We start from the raw sequence: 16,602 nt of genomic DNA, 5'->3' as shown, positions 1-16,602 counted from the left end.
TTCTCTCTCGGAAGATGGATCTTTCTTTCGGCAGAAAATTGATTCGAATTTCTTATCAAATATTCGACTCGTTTTTCTACATTCGCAAAAACTCCAGGAAATTAATCAAAAAAAAAAAAAAAATCCTTTCTCAAAATCACGCATTTCCTCCTCTTTCCACCGAATCTATTTAATTGTAATTCTAAGAGCGAAGGGTTAATTGGAAGGGTGGTGGGTCGATCTCCTCGGCGATCGATGATGGAGTCGCGACGATATCGTTTAAAAATAATATATCAGCCGGTCGTAAATTCCGCGGACAGGGTTAATCCTGCGACCGGACTCGAAGCGACGGGCCAATGAGGCGGAAAGCTGAATTGGCGGGCGGCGCCGTGGATCCTCGAAATTTCTCGCTTACTCGCCAATTTCCTTTCGAAAATATTATTCCTGGAATAATATCGGTCCAAAAATTGATAGGGGAACGGGAGGGAGGAGGAGAGAAAAAGTAAAAAAGGCAAGGAATGATTGGAGGTTCGAAGGAAACTTCGTTTGAATTTCATGGAAACTGCCTCGAGCTCGAAATCGTTTAGCCGTCGCTTCCGAAACGATTTTGGATTCTTTGGTCGAGAGAGTGGTAATTTTAATTTTTAACGAAAATGAGTTTAGTATTTTTTTTTTCAACCTGTACGATTAGCTCGTCGCGTTAAATTTTTTTTAAAAATTTTTATCGAACAAATTTGGTTAATAATAATAATAATAATCGATATAATAATAAATTTGCTTCAACATTTGAAATGTTGTGAAATTAAGCGATAATTAATTTTATCGAACGTTTACGCCAATGGTAGATAAGTTATATCTAATTAAGTTTAAGAAAATTGAAATAATTTATTCGGAAAATCAGATACGACGTTGATCTTCCCGAGATATGATCTTGGGAAAATTTAATACCTTGTCAATTCGCATTTTTTCACGTTGAGACGTTGACGATCGTTTCTCGATAATAAGAAAAGGAAAAATTACTCGAGATGCACTCGAAAGTTCAGTCGCGACGAGGATAGACAGAGAGGCTGTCCATTTTATCGACCCGTCGTGCGACGCGCGCACGTCTTCACTGTGAAGAAGATCATGGCGGCGATGCACGGAGAATCTACTCTTAATTCTCTTCATTTTCTCGCAAAATGTCTCGACGATATTGCGCGTAAAAACAATTCTAAACGTATAAAACGCAGTTTCGTAAATATATTCGTTTTTTTTTTTTCTGTTCCCAACAACGAGGATCGTTAAATTTAAAATAAAAAAAAAAAAAATCGAGAGAAAGAAAATACACGATATTTAAATATTTGCTCTCTCTGTTTAAACTTGAACCTAGCAGCGAAAAAAAAAAATCTAAAGAGCTTTGAAGTCGAGGATAATATTTTAACTATACGTAAGCGTGAAAGGATTAAGATAAATATAAAAAAAGCTGATATTGCACAGCTGTACATTGTAAAATAATCATTCCTATTCTTAAATGAACACGATTGACGGAAATTATTAGGATTATATCGATTATATCGAGAAAGAGATATATTTTAAAATTTTTAAATATCCTACATAATGCAATATTTAATATTTATGTCGAGTACAAAATATAATTTATTAAATATATATATAAAAAATTTTTACCCCTCGATATTTAAAATATCAAAGAAATCAATAAAAATCCTAATTTTTATTTCTTATCAATGATAATATTCAATGATAATTGAATACACGTATAATTGTAATAAAATTTGAGAGTAGAAGATGAAGAGATAAAAAAATTTTAGGGAAAATATTCAAAAACGATTCTCCTAAGCAACTAAGAATTGGAGAGAAAAGAAAATTCAATATTATTTCCGCTAATATATATTTCTACGCTTCGCTTAGTCCCAGCTGCGACCATTCGGCTTCAATCCACCATTTACGATACGAACTCGCTCGTTATCTCGCCATGCTATTTTTAAACGCGGTTATTTTATCACTTTTCAATATATTCCAAGCTTAAATTAATTTTCCTTAAAGGGAGTATAAATTCCACCGATCGTTTCTCCCGATGCGACAACGAGAGAGGGGGGAGGATGATAAAAGGGAATGGAAAAGAAAGTTTTTTTTTTCGCGATATATAACGAAATAACTTACACGGTGAGATAACGTCGTGGCGTGGTCTGGCTGCTGCGTAGGTTATTGCAACATTCGTGTGTACAAGGTGTCCCGTTATATCGAGAAACTGTTTCAAAGAACGAATAATAATAATAAGAAGAAGAAGAAAAAAAGAATTTAGGATACATGTTTCGACCTTGATTTCGAGAAATGAAAGTGGATCTTTTCTTCAATATAACCACGTGTGTATATATATATGTCGTCCTCGAAGGAATTTCTGTATTTTCTCTTTCTCCGTGTATCTTTTCTTATTTAATTATTTCTCTTAGGAAATATATGGATCACGATAGATATATATACCTTGTATCCAACGTGAAATCTTTTTCGTTGACATTTCCTCGTAGAATAATTCTCACGGTTATCTTATGACAGGTTCATTTTATATTCGCGTGTTACAATTAAATTCACGTCCTTGTCATCGTAAAATTTTCATCTGAAATTCGTGCCAAAAATATATAACCTCGTTCAAAAATCTTGGAATATTTAAGTATCTGCTTGAAAGATTGGAAAGATTATTTATTAGATTTGTAGAATGAAAAATTATTTGTAGAGATAACGATGTGTTAATAATTTTACTTAAACTTTGTATGCAATTATCGTGTAATTTGTATCTTGTTGAGATAAAAAAAAATTAATTGAGAATGAGGAATATTTTTGTGTACCAATTCTATTTGCCCACAGTATTTGCATGTTAATTGATATTTGATGATAGTATGAAAGTAAGATACGCGCAAATATTTGTTGTAACCATTAAATTATATCTATTTAACAATGTTGAATGCTGTTAAAATAAAATAAGATCATCTCAATATTGAATATTAATAAAAAAAATACATAAAATTTAATAGAAATATATATCTTAAAATTTTTTAACAAGAATTTTGTATCACAATGTATAATAAATAAAATTTAATTAAAAAATACGATAAATAAAAATATAAAATATGTATACGATAAATATATAAATGAAATGTGTAATCACATAACCTCAACGTTGTTAAATACGTAAAATAAATTGTCCTACCTCAATAGGATGTTAAATGTTAAGTCAGAAATATAAGTTATCTTATTATTTTTGAACGAGAGTGTATGTTTTTCAATATTCTGTATCACAACAATGATAAGCAAAATTTTCTCGTCGACGAGCAGCGTCGAGGATGCAGCAGTTTCTGCGCACTTCGATGTTTCGCGTGTATTGCGCATGCTCGCGTTATTCCACCTAGATTCATCTAGACTCTGTTGTGTATGTTGTGCAACACAGGAATTGAAAAGGCCAGGGCTACATAAAACATTTTACGTATATTATTTGCCAACTCACGAGTGCCAAATAATAAAAAGAGAAGAAGAAGAAGAAGAAAAAAAAAAAAAGAAAAGAAAAGAAAAAAACCATGGTTAAATGCCAGGCACTTGGTTATTTCGAAAATAGAATTGGTCGCTTTACGAGCGAAAAAGTTTATGCATTTTTCCTCATTTTGTTTTTTTTTTTTTTTTCTTTTTTTTTCTCTCTTATTTTTTTATTTTACTTTTTCTTCTTTCTCTGTTGCATTGTTCTCGTGAAATTAATATTTTTCACGGTGGTATAAAGTGGAAGTGAGAGAAGATAACAAAAAAGGAAACGAATTAAGGTCGCCTACAAAGGAACCCTATCGGGACATGCAGTTTTACGGGCTTCCTTACGTTCCTCTATTACGCAAGAATCCTAGCTTTCACGATGGTTATCATTACAGGTCAACGGTCCACGAAATTGCAGGATTCTTCAATTCCCTAGATCTTTCGAAACTAGTGATTCTATATATACTGCCTTTTATCGATTCACGTTTGCAATTAACAGTTTTCATGAAATATCGAAATACGAATCTATATTTCAAACTTTAAAATTTAAAAATAGAATTTTAATTCTAAAATTAATAAATTCGAATTTTCTGCCTTTTTGCAATTATTACTAGATGTAGATTCTTTTCTTTTTAAAATCAATATTTCTTTTACGAATAATCAAATTAATTGTTTCAAAATATATTACATTGAAAATTCGTATATTTATAAAAATTTCATTTTGCAACAAACATTCACAGTTCGACATATATATATATATATGTATAAGGAATTTTTTACAAAAAATTCAATGGATGATCAAATTATTATGAAAATTTCAAATCCGTGCATACAACGTAACAAACCGGTAGAAAGATTGAACAAGAGAGAAAAAAAAAAAAAAAACGACAAACGGATTTCATTAACCACTCCCTTTTGGGTCGGCAAAAACGCCTTATACCCCTCCCTTATCCAGCCGGCCATGCCTTGGTAAAAGCTTGAAAAGAAAACGGGAGGGATGGAAAGGAAAAAGAAAAACGAAAATCCCTTGAAGAGGGCGAAGACTCGAAGGGTGGGAGGGTCAAAGTATTCCGGGAAGGTTGGGTTAGGTTGCAACGAGGCTTTGCTAGAAACGTCGACGTGGGAGGTAGGCGAAGAGCGAGGAAGAGACGGAGGGAGGACGTGGAAGGTTGGGAACGAGGTTGATTCTCGGGCGAGGTCACGTATTTCGAAGCCAATCTAATACACTTGGAGAAAGATGAGAGCTGGAATGTCTGCCTTGAATTGAACGATCATGATCGGATAAAATCTATATCTTTCGAGGAAAATACGATATTTCGTTCATTACGATCCATTAATTGAAGATGCATTTACACGTCTAATACAAATCTATCGTTTAAACTTTATAAAAAATTCAAGGAAAAATTTCCTTTCGAACTACTTATTCCCTTTTTTACGATAACAAGAAAAGAATAAATGATTTCTTCTAAAATAATTCTATTCTTTGTGAATCTATATTTAACCTACTCACTTAGTAGAATTTGATTAATTTCGATAATATCTTTCTTAATCAAATTATCCTATCTATTATTTAATAGAAGAATTCGTTTATATCAATCTCTTTATTAAAAAAGATAAATTGAATTTAATTTTATATTACAAGAGACATAGGATTACGTTCTAACCTCTTAAAACTCTGACAAGATAAAAGAAAAATTTAAAATAAAAGAAATAATATTAATTTACCTACAAGTTGTCCAAAATGAGCAAATATATGTGTACAATCCAATTATGAATGGTTGTTCAAGTATATTTCACGTACTTTTACAAACGTAAATTAATGTGAAAAACGTCGTAGTTAGATCGAAACGAAACGACCGAGAGTTCTCGATAGGTTATAAAAGTTCAAATTTCATGTAGCCAGATTGGCACGATGCGCATGCGCGTAAGGTTGAGTTTCGCCTTCCCGCAGAGTGGCGCATGCACGGCGTGCATGTGCAAACGTAAAACGTAACCCGAAAGTTTAGGTTATGTACGTAAAGGAACAAACTCATTTCCAATGTGTTCGCATGGAACTTCGGATTCTACCAGATCCAACGAGCAATTCCTATGCCAACGACTTTCCGTAAAAACGTCTCATATCGTGAGACATTGTTAAATATATTACGCCATTGCCTTCTCCCAGCCAAGCCACCAGCGTACTGTAATACATATGTATGCGATAGAGCAAGAATACTCGTCGATTCGGGATCACGTGGCTACAAAGTTTTACAGTCTCGCGTGTGTTGATCACTGTCTAGACAGTTGTCTCCCATTGATGCGATTTTCTTCCTCGAGTATTGCGGGATTAACCTAACCATCGAATCTCAAGTTTTATCACAAATTTCTTTTTATCTTACGTTTTGTTCGATCGATGCTTCGTAAAACAAAAATTCTTCGTTTTAATTAGATAGTATACGTATCATGGGAACAGTTTTATAGAAATACTGCGCATTCTTTCCAATTAAAATTCCTTTCCATGCCATAGATATATAGGCGTTATAGGCGTACAACAATTATTTAGGTCGAATTTTCTAAAGTTTGCGAGTTTCGAATCATAAGAATAATATTTGTTTTCTTTAATTTCGTTTTAGGAAAGAAATAATTGAATCGTTTTCGTGGTCAAATCACTCTTTACATACGTACACAGTAATACAAGATAACGAGCGTTTGAAAAACGGAATAAAGTATGTCTCGAAGATAGTTTGGCTAAAAATAAGATGGGAAATCTTTACAGATTCCGTACAAAAAATATCTCTCTTCCTCCCTTTTATCTCTCCGTTCCTCTCCACCATTTCTTTATCATCCTCCTTTCGCCACGTCCTATCTCTCTCCTATCCCTCGTTTCTTTCTCGGTCGGTGAAATTCTTGCATTTTCACAATCTCGAAGTTTTCATGTCTTCCTCCAAATATCCACGCCGCTTCGAGTTTCCTTGCCTCGTTCCAAGGGACTTTTCGGTCTAATGAGACTTCTCAAACAACGCTATCGAGATAGACTCATGGATGTATGTATATATATAACACTAAACCTTCGAGTACATGGTTCTATATAAGGTACGTAGCGTCGGACACGAGGGGACAAGTGCCTTCACGCACACATTCACGTTTTCTTACGTTTCTCTGGAAATTCGTCGACGCCGTTCTTTCCGATCTCTCTCCTCTCCTCGCCTCGCCCCCCCAAAGTATTCACGGCTTTAAGTCGTATTCGTCGCAGTTTTACGTGGCCAATCTTCGCCTCAACAATGTAATACTTTTTACATCTGAAGACGAATAAAATTTCGCATGAGAAATTTGCAACAGCAAATATCTGATTTTTTTTTTTCTTTTAATTTTGAACGAATCGAGACAGAGAAAAAAATTTTAATCAAAATACCGCAATAATTGGATTTTTAAATAAAATAAAAATTGTAACGAGAGTCACATTTTATATATATTTTTGCAAAAATTCCTTCGTTAATTAAAATTTATTTTTAAAATAAAATAATCAAAGAAAATAACTAATTTATGATAATTATAATTTCCAAATATTAATTCCAGATTAAAATTTCTTAAAACGATTTCTTTACTTTGGAAAAAGATATCTTCAAGAATTTGAACAATTTCTTTGATTATATATATATATATATATAATTGAAATTTATTAATACAAACTCCTTCGACACAATTTGAATACGCGAAAATAAAATATCCATTTGCAGATACAGCGAAGCGAAAAATCATAAAATCCAACAAGTCCAACGAACAAAATATTCTCCAACTTAACCTCGACTCGCGAGGATCGAGTGCAATCGCGAATATTGTACGAGTATCGCAACAAGTTGGACATCCCTAAAAATAATGGCGGTAATACGGTCGAAAATAGTGATCAACAGCTGGACCAATCCTCGATGCGAGCATAAACACCGGGGATCGCGATCGGGCCGTGAACGGGCGTAAAGAATCCTCTTTATGATATCTCCTCTCTTCTCTGGCCGGGGCCAGCTGCCGGTTAATTGAGAAGTCCTAGACGGTTCAAACCGCAGCTTCAATTTACGCTGTACGGATCCTCGGGGTTCGTGGCCGCCATTGGCCGAGGCTTTCGTGGTACAGTGTTGCTGGCAATGCTCGATAAAAGCTGTACTAAATAATCTGGAGTGGGACGCGCGGTGGAGGGGAGGGGAGAGGCGGAGAGAGAGAGAGATAGTTGGCCGCGTTATTTTCGAGTACTGGCCTCCGAGAAATTGGTATTAAATAATTTGAAGCGTTGAGGAGTGGGAGATGGTATTTTAAATGATGATCAAATTCTTTTTTGGAATAATTGAAGAAGGAAAAGAGGTTATTTATGGGTATATATAATTAGTTATATATAGAGGTATTTTGTACACTTTGTGTTACAATTTATTTTGTTGAAAGCTTGAGAATAAATAATTGAGGAGAAATCTTTTTTGAGGGAATGGAAAATGAATATCTATCAAAAAATTTTGGCAATTCTGGAATTTTGGGTATAATTCCGTTGGAATTTTAATTATTTTCTCTTATTCTTTTATTGAAATTTCGATTCTAGATATCCTATCAGTCTAATAATTACACTTGAGAACGGTTGGACGGTTATGTCTGCAGGTGAAGATAATTATCTGTAATGATTATTCATACACATGCACAAAGCGGAAGAATAATTTACAACAGCAAAAAATATATATTATAATATATGTATTTGCGCGCACATGCAATTTTTTTTTGTAATACATTATTGGTCAAAAGTCTCTTAAAAATGCATGTATTTGAAAGACACAATTTCATTCAACAAATTTTTCATATTTTGATACATTCAATTTTGTATCAATCAATTTCAGAATCATATTGGAAAGATTAAACGTCCTTTTGTATATTTTAATTTCTTACAATTTTGAGACAAACGCACAAAATATTACTTTAAGCGACTTTTGAACAAGAATGTACAGCGAGTAATAACAAACATAGACTTGATTATGCCTACTGGCTGTATTTGCAAATAATTTCATAAACGTATTCTTTAATTACAACGCTCATATCCTTATGTACAACGCAAGATACGCCATAACGAAAGCCAATATCATTTTATTTGAAATTTCCTGTATACCTACACATATTATCTAAATTTGTATCTGATTATGCCACCTATATCTCTCTTTTACGCGCAAAAACATTGCCTATTTCAATGATATTTTCACTATCAATAATAAAATTTCCATATTAACAAGAAATATCTCAATAATCTCCTTTTTCATATTCTCCTTCTTCGCCTAATCCACATATATCTATCCTTGATCCTAATTTTCATATCCACCAGAAGATTCATTCTCTATCAATACATTATTCTATAGTTTCATTTATTATTTTAATTTTCATATCCAGCAGAAGATTCATTCTACCTCTCAATCAATACATTATTCTATAGTTCCATTTATTATTCTAATTTTCATATCCAGCAGAAGATTCATTCTACCTCTCAATCAATACATTATTCTATAGCTTCATATCTCTTCAATCATCAGATACAACATAAATATTCCATCAATCCTTTCACATCTCTTTTCCAAACTCCATCCAATATTAACACACCTGGAAATAGTTCATCCAAAGTAAGTGTATGCTATATCGTGAAAAAAGACAATTTTTTTCCAAACCTTTTACTACCCTTTCTGCGAGTTCTTTTTTTTTTTGCATGGAGAGGAAAACGAGGAAGCCTTCCATCGATGGTTGCAACGCCTTGTATCGTGAAAGATGGCCATGATCTCGTTTTCTAACAGGAAAGCAATCTAGCGGTATCTTTGGAGCGAAGCAACGGTATCCTTGCCGGTCAAATGGCCAATAGTGGAGGTATAAAAAAAAGGGCTGGCCAATTTTTTTTTTTGCTCGTTCTCCAGGAAGGACGCCAACCCGGCCAACAGCCGCTCGATGCGGAAGAATTTTTTTTCATGCCAACTTTTTCCCCTTTACTTATTCTATGGCTTGGTGGTTCAGGTAATAGACTGTGCGTCTGTTACTGTTCTTCTCTTGCTAGGAGGAAACGCAGCAGGAATTCATTCTTTCGTTTCGTTACATTTCGTGTTTCTTAAATTTTTTTTTTACAGGCACGACGCTCTGATCTGTAAAATGGTGTTGCAGATTATTCCTAGTGTGGAAGCAATTGAATTTTAGATTATCGATTATTCCTCTAATATTATCTCTACTTTTACAATATATTTGAAATACATGAAATTCAAACGGAATTTATTTCAGATGTATCGTAACGTTGTTCAATCTGTTCAGATTTTATTTCGATGAATCTTATTATATTATATCTTATTATTAAGGATGAATTGTATCTATTTGCATATTAACATAATCGTCGTTACTTTTTTTTTTCTTTTTCTCGTTGAATAATCAACGACAGTAAAGAGTTAAGTGAATAAGAAATATCCTACATGCTACGCTCGTATATTGCTTGCTTACCATAAAGTGAGGTTATGTTTTGTCGAAAGCGAGGTGCGCGCCACCGCAACTTGCGTACATCGCGAAAAACTCGACACTTACTGCGCACAATATCGTATTATTCAAGAAATGAGACGAAACTATTCCAAATTTATTCCCAAATTTCAATTCAAACGTATTTTACAATAATGAACAGAGAAACGTCTCACACTTTTAAAAACTCGACATCGAAACTAACCTCGAAAACCTATTCCTGTTCAAATAAATCGATCGAAGAAAGAAATATAAGACGCGATTTAAAGAAATTTGAAGAAAAAGAAACTCCACGAACGTTGGAACTGAACGAAGGAATATCGAGATGCGAGCAGCCAACAGCAATTTGGCAAAAGGTGAGACTTCCTATTGGAAGGAACGTAAAAAATGGCCATAAGGGAGGGACGAAGAGGGAGAAAGAGAGAGAGAGAGAGAAAAAAGAAAAGAATCTCTTAGTTGGGTGACGAAAAAGTGGGGAGGGAGAAGCGTGGGCGGGAAGAAGAGCAGCAAAGAGGAAAGTTCGCTCGTGAGAATGTTACGATATTCGAGCATTGTCGAGAGGAAGGCCACTCAAACGGTTACGTTGCGAAGAACGATCGATAAGATCTTGGGAAGAGATGTTGTCTATAACGCGGTGGAAACGTTAACTGGCACTTGGAATATTTCGGTATCGATGGCTCTGGATGTAAACAAACGAAGGAAACGGCGGATACGTTTCGGTGAGTTCATCGAAAATATTTATTATCGATGATACATTTACATTTTATTACGTTGTTATTTATGTCTAATAAATTTATATATTATATAATTATATATTATATATTTATTTATGTCTTATAAATTTATATATTTTTATTTATTAATAATATTAATGACACGTAGCAAAATAGAAAGTATTCGAAATATGTTTATTATCGTAATATATTATAAAGTGTATATAAAACTAGTTTTTCAATGCTCGAAATACATTGAAATTATTACGAATGTAAAATTGATTGCAATTAATTCTTAACGAAATCTCGATGGAATGATTAAAGAAAAATAAAGAATTTATCATATATACTTTTTCTTTCAATTTTAATCGTATAAATAAACGGATAAAAGTTTTAATCGACAATTAAAATTAATTATTCCGTGAAAAAATTTGGAAAAATTGGGAAACGCTGTTGTATAAATAACAACAGAAACGCAAGGAACGATTAATCAAAAAAATCGGGGACACAAGCTTCCAATTAGTTTAAAATTGTAATGGCGAACGTTGACTTCTATGCACTGGCGAACTGGCAAATTTATCGTCTCATCCCCAACTACGGTGACAGTTACTTAAAGCGAAAGATACGATCGTGGATCGTGGACAGTTCCTACTAAATCGACTTTATCCTGCTGTATTTTAACCGCTGTATTATTTGGTTATTCACCGGCCCGAGCCGATAAATAATTCAGATGGGTCGTGAACGCGTGTACCGTGTATGCAAGGTTACGAGATTTAATTAAAACTGGACAATAAAATTCTATCGAGTGACGTGAGTTCACTCATTCACGAATTAAAATCGATATTTAATTTGTTGGATCGGTGCGAATATAAAATTTCTTCGGAAATTTGAAATTAATATGATTTGAAAGTATTTCGAAAATTAGTAATAAAAAGAATTAAAATTCTCTTTGAATAATTAGAACAAGTTTAAAGGAAATTATTTTAAAATGTAGTCTAATTGAATTATTGATTAAACAATTCTTTTAAAATAAATATAATAAATAATTAATAATATGAATAATAATGAAATAAAAAAAAATATATCACATTAAATGATATAAAATTTAAATTTAAATTAATTGATAAATAATGTACGATGCTTTAAGAAAATAATTTGAAATTAATATGATTAGAAAGAATTTTGTATTTCGAAAATTAGTAATAAAATGAATTAAAATTCTCATTACGAATCTCTTTGAATAATTAGAACAAGTTTAAAGGAAATTATTTTAAAATGTAGTCTAATTGAATTATTGATTAAACAATTCTTTTAAAATAATTATAATAAATGAAATAATTAATAATATGAATAATAATGAAATAAAAAAAAATATATCACATTAAATGATATAAAATTTAAATTTAAATTAATTGATAAATAATGTACGATGCTTTAAGAAAATAATTTGAAATTAATATCATTAGAAAGAATTTTGTATTTCGAAAATTAGTAATAAAATGAATTAAAATTCTTATTACGAATCTCTTTGAATAATTAGAACAAGTTTAAAGGAAATTATTTTAAAATGTAGTCTAATTGAATTATTGATTAAACAATTCTTTTAAAATAAATATAATAATTGAAATAAGTAATAATAATGAAATAAAAAAAAATATATTAAATGATAGAAAATTTAAATCCAATTAATTGATAAATAATGTACGACGCTTTAATAAAATAATCTATATTTAATAAAATATTTAACCAATCTAATACATAAATCTCGCAATTCGGGCAAGCCAATTTTCGTATAACAAGATACGACGGCAATTCGCCAATAAAAGGCGAATTACGCGAGTGTAATAACCGAGTTGGTTTCGTACTGGAAGATCAAATGGGCGAAAGGGCGCGTGCAAATTTGGCGAACGAATGAGAAAAGGGCGGATACGCAAGAGGCGAGTTGGGATGGATGCTTTGTATGGACGAGACTCGTGAAACCGCTGCAACGACTGCATCAGAATGGAACTAGGGATCTGGTCACTGCGGCAACGCTGCGGCTCCGGATTTATTCATGACCGGCAAAATATTTCGTGCCAACTCGGGACGCCTGCGGTTTTCGCTGGATTATGCACACTTAGACATTTTGCCTAAGCTAAAATCGTCCACCACTCGCCTCGTTTTCGACGTATTTTCACTTGCACTATCAATCGAATCACTTTTCTTTTCAATAAATTCGACGAAAACAAATTTTTAAGGTTAATCGATAACGTGGCCAACAATGTTAATCCTAATGGCTGATAGAATCAATTAATAATAATAATAATTTTAATATCATAAAAAATTTTATAGGCAATTACGTTTATATAATGTCTGTTAAACTTTGATCGAAGCAGAAATCGATGGAGATTAATAATAAAAAAAATATACAATTATAATAATAAAATTCTAATCTAAAAATAATATCAATATCATAATAATACAGATTTTATAGGCAATTATGTTTATATAATGTTTCTTAAACTTTGATCAGCAGAAATCGATGGAGATTAATGATAAAAAAAATTCTAACCTAACTTTTGACTAAGTTCACGAGTTTTCAAAACAATGTTAAATTGTAGACTCTTTTTATTTGATAATATACATTACACATGTCTATATATAAAAATATCGATAATACGAATTAGAAAAAAGTACACTAGATAATATATTATTATCTTTTTGAACGGATCTTTGAAACGGTGACAAAGAAACACTCGCGTGACTCCGAATCGTTAAACCGAATGGTAGCGAAAGAAAGCTGCATTAGAATTTCGCATTCCTTTGCGAGTTTTCTTATCGTAAATAATCGCGATCGAGTAAACATGATTCTTTTATCTAACGGATCCATTTCGAATTGGATATTTTTACTAATTTTGAGAATTAATAAATTAGTTCTTAGAATTGTTATATCATCTCATTCGTTTATATGCACTTATTTCAAACAATTTTACCGTACTGCAAAATGGGAAATGTCAAGAAAATTTCAAGAAAAAAATAGCAATGTAAAATATACTCAATCTCATATTCATTCTCTTGGTTCTTTTATTAATTTAAATCTCTATTTGCATCTTATTAAGAATGCCTGACGTCAAGGAATATTTCATATTTATTTTATGTTCAATACAATCATGAACTGTTATGTTTTCAGTATATGAAGATGGATTCAAGTACACGGAGACGCGAGAAAGAAGTATGAAGAAGAAAAGGATGAGAGGGAAAAAAATTCGATTTCCAATTTCTATCACGTCAGCTTTAAACAACCAAGCTTCCGTTCGATTACCTTCTTGCCGCCGTTCTTTTTTTTCTTTTTTCAATTTTCCACTTTCGTTCGAATGCCTTTCTATCGAATATGAAAAACGATAAAATAAAGAAACGATGGAGCCTCCGATGAATGAAATATAAAGAAAATAAAGATATATATTCCACGATTGGTATTTGTAAAAAAAAAACATATCTTTCTAAAAATGCTGTAAAAATTCGTATTTTATTGTTTTGCGCCCGTCGAAATAAAAACTATCTACCGAAACGAGCATCGCTAATAAATTAGAACACTTTTTTAATTATAGATAAGCGAAATGTGCATTTGCGCATGCGTTAATGAAATTGCGTATTACCATACTTTCGTATCATTTTCCTGTAAAATTCACGACCATGAAATTCACGACTGTGTAACGAGATGATCTTTTATGAATAACAAACTTCGTGAAAAAAAAAAAATATATATATATATATATGTATAAAAATGCGTAAGACAAAATGAAAACAACATTTATTTTGTATCGTGTCAATCTCGAGAAGAAGGAAAAGAACAGGTGAAAGAGAAAAAAAAAAAAGAGAGAAAAAAGCTTCGACTTTACTCTACGTAGCAATTGGTCCTGAATGTCAGTTGCTTACAACATTGAATATACACGCTTCATATGACATTCTCGAGCATAAATCTCTCAGGATGCGTGGTTAATTGTACAATCGTGATAAATCAAACGATCAGCGGGAGGTCGTAATTATCCGTATGTGGACAATGATAAATCAAATGTAAAGACGTAGAATCATAAAATGTAATAGCTTACGGTTTATGAATATTACGGTAAAACTCTGTATGCAGTACTGTTTGCTTCTTATTAAGCTTAACAAAAATGTCCGCGTATAAAGAGGTTAGTTTGTAACCGATTGCTTCTCTATCATTTTCGTAATACGTATTAAATCGAAACATAGTTATACAAGAGAATAATCAAAATATTTACATACTACGAATATAAAATTATTCGAAATAATATATTTAATCTATTATGGCTTAATAACTTACATGAAAAATATAGCAGATTGTTGGAAACGTCATTTTCGCCAGGCATGCTTCTTTCCTTCCAAAATGTCTACCTTGAATTCTGAATGGTTTTCAACGAGTCATCATCGCGGTTTTGCTCTGTCAACGAATGATTCATTGCCTCGTATAAATTCAAAAAGCGTGTTTTATGAAGATTTAAACGATTTGCAACGTCCTCACTGATTCGAAATTAATCGCGACTATGACGCAGTGATTCAACAGGAGCAAAAGATTTATATACTGTCGTAAAGATATCCCGCGATCGAATAATCTTAGCGCGCCATCGTCAGGAATTTGTCCTAACTACCAACGTGTTTTCAGTTGTTAAAAATGAGAATGTAGTATGTTAAACTACCACTGCCTATATATATCCGTTATACTTGCGAAATGTAATCGCGATCACGTTTTTGATAAACGATTGATTGGAAATTAAAAAATTAAGAATTCTATTTGATATCTGATTAAATGAATAATGATATCTTCCTTGATAATCCTTGATAACGTTAAATATTATATAAAAAATAATTGTACAATTATTAAAAAAAAAAAAAAAAAAAAGAAAGAATTTTAACAATAAGAATTATAATAATTTTAACATTGATACAGATGTATACATCTCATCAATATCATTGTCGTATTTAATAATGTTAAATGATATTAAAACCACGATTTTAAAGATAGACTTAAGTTCAAAGAGTATTCAACTGTATTCAACTGCATCATAACTAATCGAAAAGAGAAATGAATGTCAAGAAACAAAGATGATAGTAGAGGTTAGGAAGTGTAATATATTTTGACATTTGCCAACGAAGATATAATAATGATTTAAAATGACTTTGTACGCTTTTCGTATATTGTACTGTCTTCTTTAACTCGTTGCCTATATTAGTGACGACTGTCTGAATAATTGTCATGCAAAAATATGTTTGTTTCTCATGCATTGTCGAAATGTACGTGACAAGCTGCGTGAATATAGCATTCGATGTAACGCGACGCTTCATACGTAGGAGATAAATTTCAAAGAGTCTTAAGAACGTGAGTGGACCTACTGGCAAAGTATAATGGAGATACTGACCTGTATTAAACCGTGTTAGTCAGAAATTCCGATATAAACCGTATATTATCCAACTTCAAAAGTAAAATAGTCACGTGGTCATATAACATGACGCATGTTACCACTCCGAAGGCATACGATATTACTGGACGCATGCGCGTTAACAAGTACAGTTTCACTCGCGTTCACGATAGAGATAGAGATAGAGTCAAACGAATTTTTCGACTGCACGTTTGCAACCCGTCGGATAAAATTTAATGAATCCAGCGATCGACCCGACTGCGTGTCGTGGCACATACTGGTCACACAGTTAATCCGTGCAGAGTTCCTCCTCTTCTGTCCTCGCATATACATGTATGTGTAGAATGCCAAAGAACAGTCGCGTATTCCTCAATACATGACGAAGCGATCACGCTTTGATTACGCATCAAGTTTAGGCGCGTGCGTGCTTATTCCGGCCGAAAGATATCCCGTGATCTCGTAATAACGTCTCGTTAATTCTATTCTTTCGTTTGTAA

General features: G+C 32.5%; 1 protein-coding gene and 1 long non-coding RNA gene across 5 annotated transcripts in view; both read right to left on the bottom strand.

Moving 5' to 3' along the window:
• Nucleotides 1-16,602, bottom strand: part of LOC102656349 — a 247,967-nt gene that overhangs the window by 227,941 nt on the left and 3,424 nt on the right. The window lies entirely within an intron of this gene.
• Nucleotides 8,036-16,569, bottom strand: LOC113218528. Of its 2 annotated transcripts, XR_001706034.2 has the most exons (3): nucleotides 16,106-16,569; nucleotides 15,013-15,129; nucleotides 8,036-9,617 (listed from the first exon to the last, which is right to left on the bottom strand). It is a non-coding gene; the product is annotated as an uncharacterized LOC113218528 (long non-coding RNA). The 2 variants fall into 2 exon arrangements; XR_003306276.1 differs by lacking the exon at nucleotides 16,106-16,569 and having other exon boundaries at nucleotides 15,013-15,495.

The sequence above is a fragment of the Apis mellifera genome, linkage group LG16, assembly GCF_003254395.2.
Source record: "Apis mellifera strain DH4 linkage group LG16, Amel_HAv3.1, whole genome shotgun sequence".
Lineage (NCBI taxonomy): Eukaryota > Metazoa > Arthropoda > Insecta > Hymenoptera > Apidae > Apis > Apis mellifera.
The sequence above is the reverse complement of the archived record's forward strand: the minus strand, read 5'-3'. Positions and strand labels throughout refer to the sequence as shown.